The sequence below is a fragment of the Oncorhynchus kisutch genome, linkage group LG30 (genome assembly GCF_002021735.2).
Source record: "Oncorhynchus kisutch isolate 150728-3 linkage group LG30, Okis_V2, whole genome shotgun sequence".
Classification (NCBI taxonomy): Eukaryota; Metazoa; Chordata; class Actinopteri; order Salmoniformes; family Salmonidae; genus Oncorhynchus; species Oncorhynchus kisutch.
This window is the reverse complement of record NC_034203.2, coordinates 26,139,579-26,150,936: the sequence shown is the minus strand read 5'-3', so window position 1 is coordinate 26,150,936 and position 11,358 is coordinate 26,139,579. Positions and strand designations below refer to the sequence as shown.

General features: G+C 45.1%; 1 pseudogene; it reads right to left on the bottom strand.

Moving 5' to 3' along the window:
- LOC109874459 (insulin-like growth factor-binding protein 3) overlaps positions 1–10,428 on the bottom strand; it is a 14,365-nt pseudogene extending 3,937 nt beyond the window's left edge.
- Between the last annotated feature and the right edge of the window lie 930 nt (positions 10,429–11,358).

Here is an 11,358-nt window from a genome sequence, read left to right as displayed (position 1 = left end):
GAGAGAGAGAGTTACAGCGAGAAGTTAGAGCGAGAGAGTTACAGAGAGAGAGAGAGAGAGAGAGAGAGTTACAGAGGGAGAGAGAGAGAGAGAGTTACAGAGAGAGAGAGTTACAGCGAGAAAGTTACAGCGAGAGAGTTACAGAGAGAGAGAGAGAGCGAGAGAGAGGGGGTTACAGAGGGAGAGAGAGAGTTACAGCGAGAAAGTTAGAGAGAGAAGAGAGAGAGTTACAGAGGGATGAGAGAGAGAGTTAACAGAGAGAGAGTTTACAGAGGGAGAGAGAGTTACAGAGGGAGAGAGAGCAAGTTACAGAGGACGAGAGAGAGAGAGTTAACAGGAAAGAGAGATTACAGAGGGAGAAGAGAGAGTTACAACAGAGAGATGAGTTACAAGAGAAGAGGAGAGTTTAAGAGAGAGAGAGAGTTACAGAGAGAGAGTTACAGAGAGAGAGTTACAGAGAGAGAGAGAGAGTTAAGAGAGAGAGAGAGAGAGAGAGTACAGAGAGAGAGAGTTACAGAGAGAGAGAGAGTTCAGAGAGAGAGAGAGAGTTACAGAGAGAGAGAGTTACAGCGATTAAGTTAGAGAGTTACAGAGAGAGAGAGAGAGTTGAGAGAGAGAGAGAGAGAGAGAGTTACAGAGAGAGAGTTACAGCGATTAAGTTAGAAGGTTACAGAGAGAGAGAGTTAAGAGAGAGAGAGTTAGAGAGAGAGAGAGAGAGAGAGAGAGAGAGTTACAGCGAGAAAGTTAGAGCGAGAGAATTACAGAGAGAGAGAGTTACAGCGATTAAGTTAGAGAGTTACAGAGAGAGAGAGAGAGAGAGGAGAGAGAGAGAGAGTTACAGCGATTAAGTTAGAGAGTTACAGAGAGAGAGAGAGAGTTAAGAGAGAGAGAGAGAGAGAGAGTTACAGAGAGAGAGAGAGAGAGAGAGAGAGTTACAGCGAGAAAGTTAGAGCGAGAGAGTTACAGCGAGAGAGTTACAGAGAGAGAGAGAGAGTTAAGAGAGAGAGAGAGAGAGAGAGTTACAGAGGGAGAGAGAGAGAGTTACAGAGAGAGAGAGTTACAGCGAGAAAGTTACAGCGAGAGAGTTACAGAGAGAGAGAGAGCGAGAGAGAGGGGGTTATAGAGGGAGAGAGAGAGTTACAGCGAGAAAGTTAGAGAGAGAGAGAGAGAGAGTTACAGAGGGAGAGAGAGAGAGTTACAGAGAGAGAGTTACAGAGGGAGAGAGAGTTACAGAGGGAGAGAGAGAAAGTTACAGAGGGAGAGAGAGAGAGAGTTACAGAGAGAGAGAGTTACAGAGGGAGAGAGAGAGAGTTACAGAGAGAGAGTTACAGAGAGAGAGAGAGTTGAGAGAGAGAGAGAGAGTTACAGAGAGAGAGAGAGAGAGAGAGTTACAGCGAGAAAGTTAGAGCGAGAGAGTTACAGAGAGAGAGAGAGAGTTACAGAGGGAGATAGAGAGTTACAGAGAGAGAGAGTTACAGCGAGAAAGTTACAGCGAGAGAGTTACAGAGAGAGAGAGCGAGAGAGAGAGGGGGTTACAGAGGGAGAGAGAGAGTTACAGCGAGAAAGTTAGAGAGAGAGAGAGAAAGAGAGTTACAGAGGGAGAGAGAGAGAGTTACAGAGAGAGAGTTACAGAGGGAGAGAGAGTTACAGAGGGAGAGAGAGAAAGTTACAGAGGGAGAGAGTTACAGAGAGAGAGAGTTACAGAGAGAGAGAGTTACAGAGGGAGAGAGAGAGTTACAGAGAGAGAGGGAGAGAGTTACAGCGGGAGAGAGTTACAGAGGGGGAGAGAGAGAGTTACAGAGAGAGAGTTACAGAGAGAGAGAGAGAGAGAGAGTTACAGAGGGAGAGATAGAGAGTTACAGAGAGAGAGAGTTACAGAGGGAGAGAGAGAGAGTTACAGAGAGAGAGGGAGAGAGTTACAGCGGGAGAGAGTTACAGAGGGGGAGAGAGAGAGTTACAGCGGGAGAGAGTTACAGAGGGAGAGAGAGAGAGTTACAGAGGGAGAGAGAGAGAGTTACAGAGGGAGAGAGAGAGAGTTACAGAGGGAGAGAGAGAGAGTTACAGCGGGAGAGAGAGAGAGAGAGAGAGGGGGAGAGTTAAAGAGAGAGAAGGAGAGAGATACTTACATGGAGAGAAAGTACAATACAAATATTTAGGCTTGTACTGTACATAATTATCAATAGTCATCTAGCACAATGGCCATCTAAAATGACTTGAGGAAGTGGGACATGAAATGGTTAAGGACATTAACGTCCATTTTGTGCTGAGGACCTGAGGAGACTTGGCCATGGGACGCATGCTGGTGGTATTTTCAGCTGCTTTTACGGTCTACCTCCAGTTCCAGACACATATAGAGAGCTTTAAGATAAACAGAAACCTGGTCAAATATTTGCTTAGGCCCGTTTGTGAACAACTGAGACCCAATATCTATTTTCAGTGAGCCGGTGGCCAGTACAAATCATCTGTTGCTGATTATACCCCAAAGCTCCAAATTATGGGTACTACAAATGACTTACAGAGTCTCCGGAGCAACCCAAGGGCTGTTATTTTACTGCCAATTTGACTAAAGGTCAGCGTCCTCTCTAGTAAAACATGCAGGCATTCATTTGAAGGGCAAAGAAAGGCGAAGAAATGGCGTCGCTCTCTTAAAGAGTTCATCAGAATGGAAGTCAGTCCTTTCTCTGCTCGATATTACGTGTCTAGGTATCTGACCCCAGACACCATAGGATAGGCTCAACCCTGTAAAAGCGACCCTGCACAGTAGAATTTGTGTATTGGACTGTCCAGTCAAAATATGACTATCGTGTCTACTGCATCTTAACTCTCTAATATTGGCACCCAATTATCATGTTATTTCCCTTCTCCGAACAAATTATTATTATTATTATGTTTTGTTATAATTTAATCTATATGACCAATCAAGTAGTATACTTTTATTAAAGTACACATGCTGAGAGGTTAGGTCACATTTTCAGGAAGAAAAAAATCATTCAAAAGTTGGAATGTTGGAGTCAAAGAATGACTCCACTAAATAGTAGCTTGGGAATCTAATACAAGTAATAAAAGAAGACAAGACCTGGAAAAATGCATTTAAAGGCTGCATTAAAAGCTCTTCTAAATGCACCTCTCATGCTTAATCACTTTACCATTTCCACCATCTAACTCCCACATGCTTTACTTCATCCTCCAAACTATGTATACATTTATAGTTAATAAGACATGTTGGGTCTGAGACTCATGGGAACCGCAGAAGTAAACTCCCAGACATTAAATGTCTGCCATTCCCTCCCTGCCTGCCATCCCTGAGGAGACACAAACATACATTTTATATAAACAAAGACAATGAGCCTGGTGTTCTGGTTGTTTCTGGTTATGAGATGATTGCAGGTCAAACAGAGGCACATCCATTAGGCAGGAGACTCTGTGCTGTGGCATGTAATAGAAATGTTGCTTTGTTTTTGGTGGGTGCCGTGATGGCGCTGGTGGACTAAGTGCCTCCATATGAACGCGTCAGGGACACTCATTTATTATAAACCTATTGTGGGCGGACCAGGACCACGCAAATGTTTCAAATGGCTGAAGATTCTATTTTCGGCACTGCTTTTTCAAAAGTCTGGCAATTATGGGGAGCGAGCAGCGGGTGCCGGCGGCCACCTTGACGTCTGTCTCCCTGGGAGGGTTCACGCGAAATGGCCGCCGTTTGAGCCGCGCTGGGTGCTTGCTGGGGTCTGTGGTTCCATGTCTCCAGAGCCAACCCCAAATGGTGTGGCTGAGAAGTGACGAGGCTCTAATAACCAGTGAAGCAGATCTGGAGGAATGGATCTGCTCTAGATGTGAATCTAGTATGTATGATGAGCCACTGACATTACGATCTTCATTGATGAAGAAAGGGTAAGTGGGAAGATGATGGTAGTTACAATGTTCAAATGGGGGTGACTTTCCTGGCCTCTATAACACTGTTCAAATAGGTGGGTCTGGTATCTGGGCTCGTATTCCTCGGGTGAAGCATGGCTTTGACACATTCGGGTAATGACTCATAAAATGGCATCTTTACCCCTACGGTGTGTTTGTAGGATTTCCTTACCTGTTTTTTTTTGTAGAAGCCCTTATTGTCACAGTTTGGGATGTGGAAGCCTCTGGGGTTGAGGATGTCTGTGATCTTCAGTCCTTTGAGGACACTCTCCATCTCTCTAAGGCAGGGACCCTAAACACACACATACTATAATGACCCATCTTACTTCTTCCAATCCAAAGCACTCTGTCTATTACCTACAGCTCAAATAATGTATTTATCCTATTGGAACAGTGAAACTAACAGAAGCCACAAAAGTGTGCTTACTTGGTACAGTGTAATTCAATCTTTAGGAACAATGGCGCCGGAGAAGAAGGCTAACGTTTTACATGTCCCCAACCGATTGGGTTATTTTGTTCGTTTATTTGCATTGTTTGTAACTTGTGTTTTTACTTACTTTGTACATAATGTTGCCGCTACCGTCTCTTATGACCGAAAATAACTTCTGGACATCAGGACTGAGATCACTCACCATGGAATGACAGAATCCTTTTTTCCCCTTAACGAGTCTGACGAGCCCGACGCGAACAATATACTGCAGGGAACAGGCCCAAATCCCCGTGATTTGCGTGAAGAAAAAGTGGCCAGAGGGTGGGCTGCCTTCTGAGAATTCGTAGGTGATTGAGTAAACCCCCACTTCCTTCCATTCTGCTAGCAAACATGCACTCTTTGGAGAATAAAATCGATGACCTACGCGGAAGATTAAACTACCAAACGGACATTCAAAACTGTAATATCTAATGAGTCGTGGCTCAACGAAGACACTATCAACATACAGCCTGCTGGTTATACGCTGTACCGGCAGGATAGAACAGCAGCGTCTGGTAAGAACAAGGGGCGGCAGATTATGTATTTTTGTAAATAACAGCTGATGCACGATATCTAAGTCTCGAGCCATTGCTCGCCTGAGGTAGCTGTAGATCACACTATCTACCTAGACAGTTTTCATCTGCATTTTTCGTAGCTGTTTACATACCACCACAGATTGAGGCTGGCACTAAGACAGCATTGAATGAGCTGTATTCCGCCATAAGCAAACAAGAAAACGCTCACCCAGAGGCGGCGCTCCTAGTAGCAGGGGGCTTTAATGCAGGGAAACTTAAATCCAAATTTCTATCAGCATGTTAAACGTGCAACCAAAGAGAAAAAAAACTCTTGACCACCTTTACTCCACACACAGAGACGCATACAAAGCTCTCCCTCGCCCTCCATTTGGCAAATCTGACCATAATTATTTCCGCCTGATTCCTGCTTTACAAGTACAAATTAAATCAGGAAGCACCAGTGACTAGATCAATAAAAAAGTGGTCAGATGAAGCAGATGCTAAGCTACAGGACTGTTTTGCTAGCACAGACTGGAATATGTTCTGGGATTCCACCACATTAGTCATTGGCTTCTTCAATAAGTGCATCGATGACATCGTCCCCACAGTGACCCTATGTACATACCCCAACCAGAAGCCATGGGTTACAGGCAACATCCACACTGAGCTAAAGGCAAGAGCTGCCGCTTTCAAGGAGCGGGACTCTAACCCGGAAGCTTATAAGAAATCCCGCTATGCCCTCCGACGAACCGTTAAACAGGCAAAGCGTCAATACAGGACTAAGAAAAAATCATACTACACCGGCTCTGACGCTCGTCGGATGTGGCAGAGCTTGCAAACCATTACAGACTACAAAGGGAAGCACAGCCGAGAGCTGCCCAGTGACATGAGCCTACCAGACAAGCTAAACTACTTCTATGCTGGTGCTCTCATGCACTGAAACATGCATGAGAGCACCAGCTGTTCCGGAAGACTGTGTGATCCCATTCTCCGCAGCCGATGTGAGTAAGACCTTTAAACAGTTCAACTTTCACAAGGCTGCAGGACCAGGCGGATTACCAGGACATGTACTGCAAGCATGCGCTGACCAACTGGCAAGTGTCTTCACTGACTTTTTCAACCTCTCCCTGTCCGAGTCTGTAATACCAACATGTTTTAAGCAGACCACCATAGTCCATGTTCCCAAGAACACTAAGGTAACCTGCCTAAATGACTACCGAACTGTAACACTCACGTCTGTAGCCATGAAGTGCTTTGAAAGGCTGGTCATGGCTCACATCAACACCATTATCCCAGAAACCCACTCCAATTTGTATACCGCCCCAACAGATGATGCAATATTTATTGCACTCCACACTGCCCTCTCCCGCTTGGACAAAAGGAACATCTATGTGAGAATACTGTTCATTGACTACAGCTCAGCGTTCAACACCATTGTGTCCACAAAGCTCATCAATAAGCTAAGGACCCTGGGACTAAACACCTCCCTCCGCAACTGAATCCTGTATTTCCTGACGGGCCGCCCCCAGGTGGTTAGGGTAAGTAACAACACATCTGCAGCGCTGATCCTCAACACAGGGACCCCTCAGGGGTGTGTGCTCAGTCCCTTCCTGTACACTCTGTTCACTTATGACTGCCTTGGCCAGGCAAGACTCCAACACCATCCTTAAGTTTGCCGATGACTCAACAGTGGTAGGCCTGATCACCGACAACGACGAGACAGCCTATAGGGAGGAGGTCAGAAACCTGACCGTGTGGTGCCAGGACAACTTCTCCCTCAACGTGATTAAGACAAAGGAGATGATTGTGGACTACAGGAAAAAAAGGGCCGAGCACGCCCCCATTCTCGTCGACGGGGCTGCAGTGGAGCAGGTTGAGAGCTTCAAGTTCCTTGGTGTCCACATCACCAACAAACTAACATGGTCCAAGCACACCAAGACAGTCGAGAAGAGGGCACACCAAAACCTATTCCCCCTCAGGAGACTGAAAAGATCTGGCATGGATCCTCAAATGTTCATACAGCTGCACCATCGAGAGCAACTGGTTGCATCACTGCCTGGTATGGCAACTGCTCAGACTCCGACCGCAAGGCACTACAGAGGATAGTGCGAACGGCCCAGTACATCAATGGGCCAAGCTTCCTGGCATTCAGGACCTCTATACCAGGCGGTATCAGAGGAAGGCCCTAAAAATTGTCAAAGACTCCATCCACCCTAGTCATAGACTCTTCTCTCTGCTACTGCACAGCAAGCGGTACAGGAGCGCCAAGTCTAGGTCCAAGAGGCTTCTAAACAGCTTCTACCCCCAAGCCATGAGACTCCTGAACATCGAATCAAATGGCTACCCAGACTATCTGCATTTCCCCCCTCCCTGTTGTTATCATCTATGCATAGTCACTTTATTAATAACTCTACCTACATGTACATGTTACTTCAACTAACCGGTGCCCCCAGATATTGACTCTGTACCGGTACCCCCCTGTATATAGTCTCGCTATTGTTATTTTACTGCTGCTCTTTAATTACTTGTTACTTTTATTTCTTATTCTTTTCCGTATTTTTTTAACTGTATTGTTGGTTAGGGCCTCGTAAATAAACATTTTACTGTAAGGTAGAGCTACCTGTTGTATGTGACTAATACAATTTGATTTGATTTGACTTCGACACGGATGCTATCATTAGCATTAGGCTACACCAAGCTCCACCTGTAGCCTAATGCACTACCGCACTACCCTTCAGTAGTACCCAAACCATGTTGGTACTAGGGATAAGAAGAAAGATAGGCAACTAATAGGAAATGAATTCACCTTGTGAGGGCTTACACTTTGCTGAAAGCTGCTTAGAAACTAGCTAACACTTTACACAAAGGGGATCGACAGGGGATCGACAGGGGATCGACAGGCCTTAGAAAGGATCCGACAGGCCTTATCCTCAAGTCCAGCTCCAGTCTCTGATCAAAGCAAATCAAGGCAGAGTTAATTCCTTGTGCTGCACTCGTTTCTCTGCCACCAGGCTAAAGACGGGATAAAAAAAATTGAAAGAGGAGGGAGGAGGGCGAGTCCAAACAGGCACACGCAAAGGGCCAATCCATCATCAACTTGCTCTGAGACTCGGCGCTCCCCTCCAGACCGCCACCGCTCCCCTCCGCTCCCCCAGTAGGCATGCGGACGCCTTGCTGCGAAACAACAGGTTACCCAGAGAGGCAGAGCTACTGTACCCAATCACCACCATGCCAATCTCCCGCCACCACGCCACCGCCAGCCGTCAGTACCCATACTCGGAACATTTCATCACCCTCAGACGGACGGAGAATAACACCAAAACACAGAGAAAATGGGGAGGAGAGAGAGAGAGGAGGAGAAGGGAGGAGAAAAACACCAAAACCTAGAGAAAATGGGGGAGGAGAGAGAGAGAGAGAGAGAGAGAGAGAGGAGGAGGAGAAGGGAGGAGAAAAACACCAAAACCTAGAGAAAACAGGGAGGAGAGAGAGAGAGAGGAGGAGAAGGGAGGAGAAAAACACCAAAAACTAGAGAAAACGGGGAGGAGAGAGAGAGAGAGAGAGAGAGGAGGAGAAGGGAGGAGAATAACACCAAAACACAGAGAAAACGGGGAGGAGAGAGAGGAGGAGGAGAAGGGAGGAGAATAACACCAAAACCTAGAGAAAACGGGGAGGAGAGAGAGGAGGAGGAGAAGGGAGGAGAAAAACACCAAAACCTAGAGAAAACGGGGAGGAGAGAGAGAGAGGAGGAGAAGGGAGGAGAATAACACCAAAACCTAGAGAAAACGGGGAGGAGAGAGAGGAGGAGGAGAAGGGAGGAGAAAAACACCAAAACCTAGAGAAAACGGGGAGGAGAGAGAGAGAGAGAGGAGGAGAAGGGAGGAGAATAACACCAAAACACAGAGAAAACGGGGAGGAGAGAGAGAGGAGGAGGAGAAGGGAGGAAAAAAACACCAAAACCTAGAGCGAAGAAGGAGGAAGAGGAGAACATTTTCTGAAAGACTGTTCCTAGAGAAAGCAAAACAGTGGACCTGGTACTCACATACTCTGGCTCCTGCTTGGATTCCAGGGAGAAGTTCTGTTGGTCTGTGCTGTGAGCTCCAGGGAGTTCCTCCATTTTGTAGCTCCTGGCCCTCTTCAGCTGCTCCCTGTGGATGACCACTGCCTTGACAGGATGGAGGATAGAGGGGTGGTGGGGGAGTCTGGGGGGGCCTACAGGAGGTCTGCTGGTGCTGAAAAGGGCTTGGGGGGCTTGGATCACTGGGGCAGTGGTGTTTTGCTCCTCCTCCTGAGTACCACCCACATTCTCTGCCAAAAATTATTTTGGAGGAATTATTTTCATTCCCAAAATTACATAATTATTTTAAGTATTATACATTATATGGATAATATTAAGTATACTAATACTAATGGGTTTATGTTTGGATCACATGAATCATGTGAATGGTCTATCTGTGCTGGTTCAGGTGTTGTTTTTGTCACTCTCTTGAAGTTCATCCAAGCTAATAATAGTTTCACATGAATTACTGATTTAGAGAGGGTAGAGAGATCAGATGACATTTAACATTACAAAATGACAAAATGTAAATTAGTTTTGATTTACAATTGTAAACCACACTATAGTTTGAAATAAATATTGACATCTATCAAATCATTCCAGACTCATTCCATCAATAATCTTCATGAAACCCTTGTATCACAGAACCCCACAGTCACAGTTAGAAAATAGATGAAAGAATCATAGAGAGGAATACAGCAAAATGACAGGGTCAAACATCGATGTCAAACATATCATGAGTTAAAACCATTCTATCAATAATTACAATTGTAAAAGACACCATTCTTGCTGTCGAATTCACCATAATAAAAACATACAGTATTACTGTGTCCATCCAATTGTGTCAATATTGGATATATTACGCACAGGCTGGCTTCATCTAACCGGATAGCTCAAGGTGATAAATTATACTTTAGGCTACCTTGCATCCAGATGTTTGAACTTATCTGTATTTTTACAGGCGACATTATTATAACAATATAATAATTATAACAATATAATAATCAGTTGGTAAACCATGCGTAAAAACCTTTCCAAACTGCGTCATCATCTTGGCATTTACCTTGTATCTCATTGACGGCAGGTAAAGCGGCGGTGGATCTTTTAATGGTTGCAATCGCACACTGTCCTCGTCCCTCCAGCAGAGCTTGGAGAGGTTTCGTCTCGCCGGGCTGCTGCTGGCATGTCATCCCGGAGCCACATCTCCCCGTGTACACCCCGCACGGCTGTCCAAATGCCAGAGCGCAAGTCATGCAGCACCCGCAGCCAGTTTCGCGAACTCTCTCGGTGCAGTCCTTGGGCAACGGCTTGCAGAGGAGCCGGGCTCCAGCATCACAAGGTTCACACCGGATAACCGGCCCTACCGCGGCTGATCTCCGCGTAATCAATGCCAGAACAACTGTCATCCAAAGTGTGCGATAACAGGTCTCCATTTCGGGTAGGTCGTGGTGCGTATTGTCCTAAATTTAACTCTGCAGTTGATGCGTACCTAATTCACATGAAACCACTTTAGACAAAACGTCTCAATATATAGAGCCATCCACTGAAATGTCACACCCCCTCAAATGAGTTGCCTGTGTGTGGGATTGCTTTCAAGGGGGAATCAGCAGTTGCTGCATACATGTTTGCACATACATTAATATGTACCCAATAATATAACTTTTAAATGCCTCATGAGCTTAGTTCAACCCCATCAGTATGTACGCTTTTTTATTCCAATGTTTGTAAACAAAGTAAATGTAAACAAGCACTATATAGACCCAAAACATGGTTAAAACTATAATGTTGATATCATTAATAGTCAGTCCTTGGATCCATAGATCTGTCTGAATTTGAGAGTGGTTATATTTCTCCAACCCCATCCCCGTCCGCTGTTTGCTTGTTTGTATTGCTAATTGCCTGCCGCTTAACTTCCTCGCTGATATTTTCTGAGAAAACTTGCTTAGAAGTTTCGATGAAAAAAGTAGCTTAATAAAGAAAACATATGTTTTGGTGTGCAAATAAGTAATCAATAAACTATCCAAATAAGCAACAATCCATCGGATCAAACTTTAAAGGCTCATTCTGAAACGGATTGTTGTGGATTTTCTCTTTAGGTATGCCAGCACTTTAACTAGCTTCATTTGAGTTGTATGACTTCTCTACAGACTTAATATTGGATGAACATAAAAAAAAAAAAAAAAAGACTACCTTTGACGTTATTCTGAGGGCTCTGATGTCAGTCAGGGTATTTTCTGTGAACTTGACAGAGTACCAGTTTTAACAGGAATAGAAAACCTTATGTCCGTGATGGAAAAACAAGTGCCTGAAAGAGAAATAAAAAGTGGCCAAATCAACATCAGTGTAAGAGGCTTAAGGGAAAGGTAGGACACTTTACACAGAAATGTGTGTGTGCACACATGCAGGTG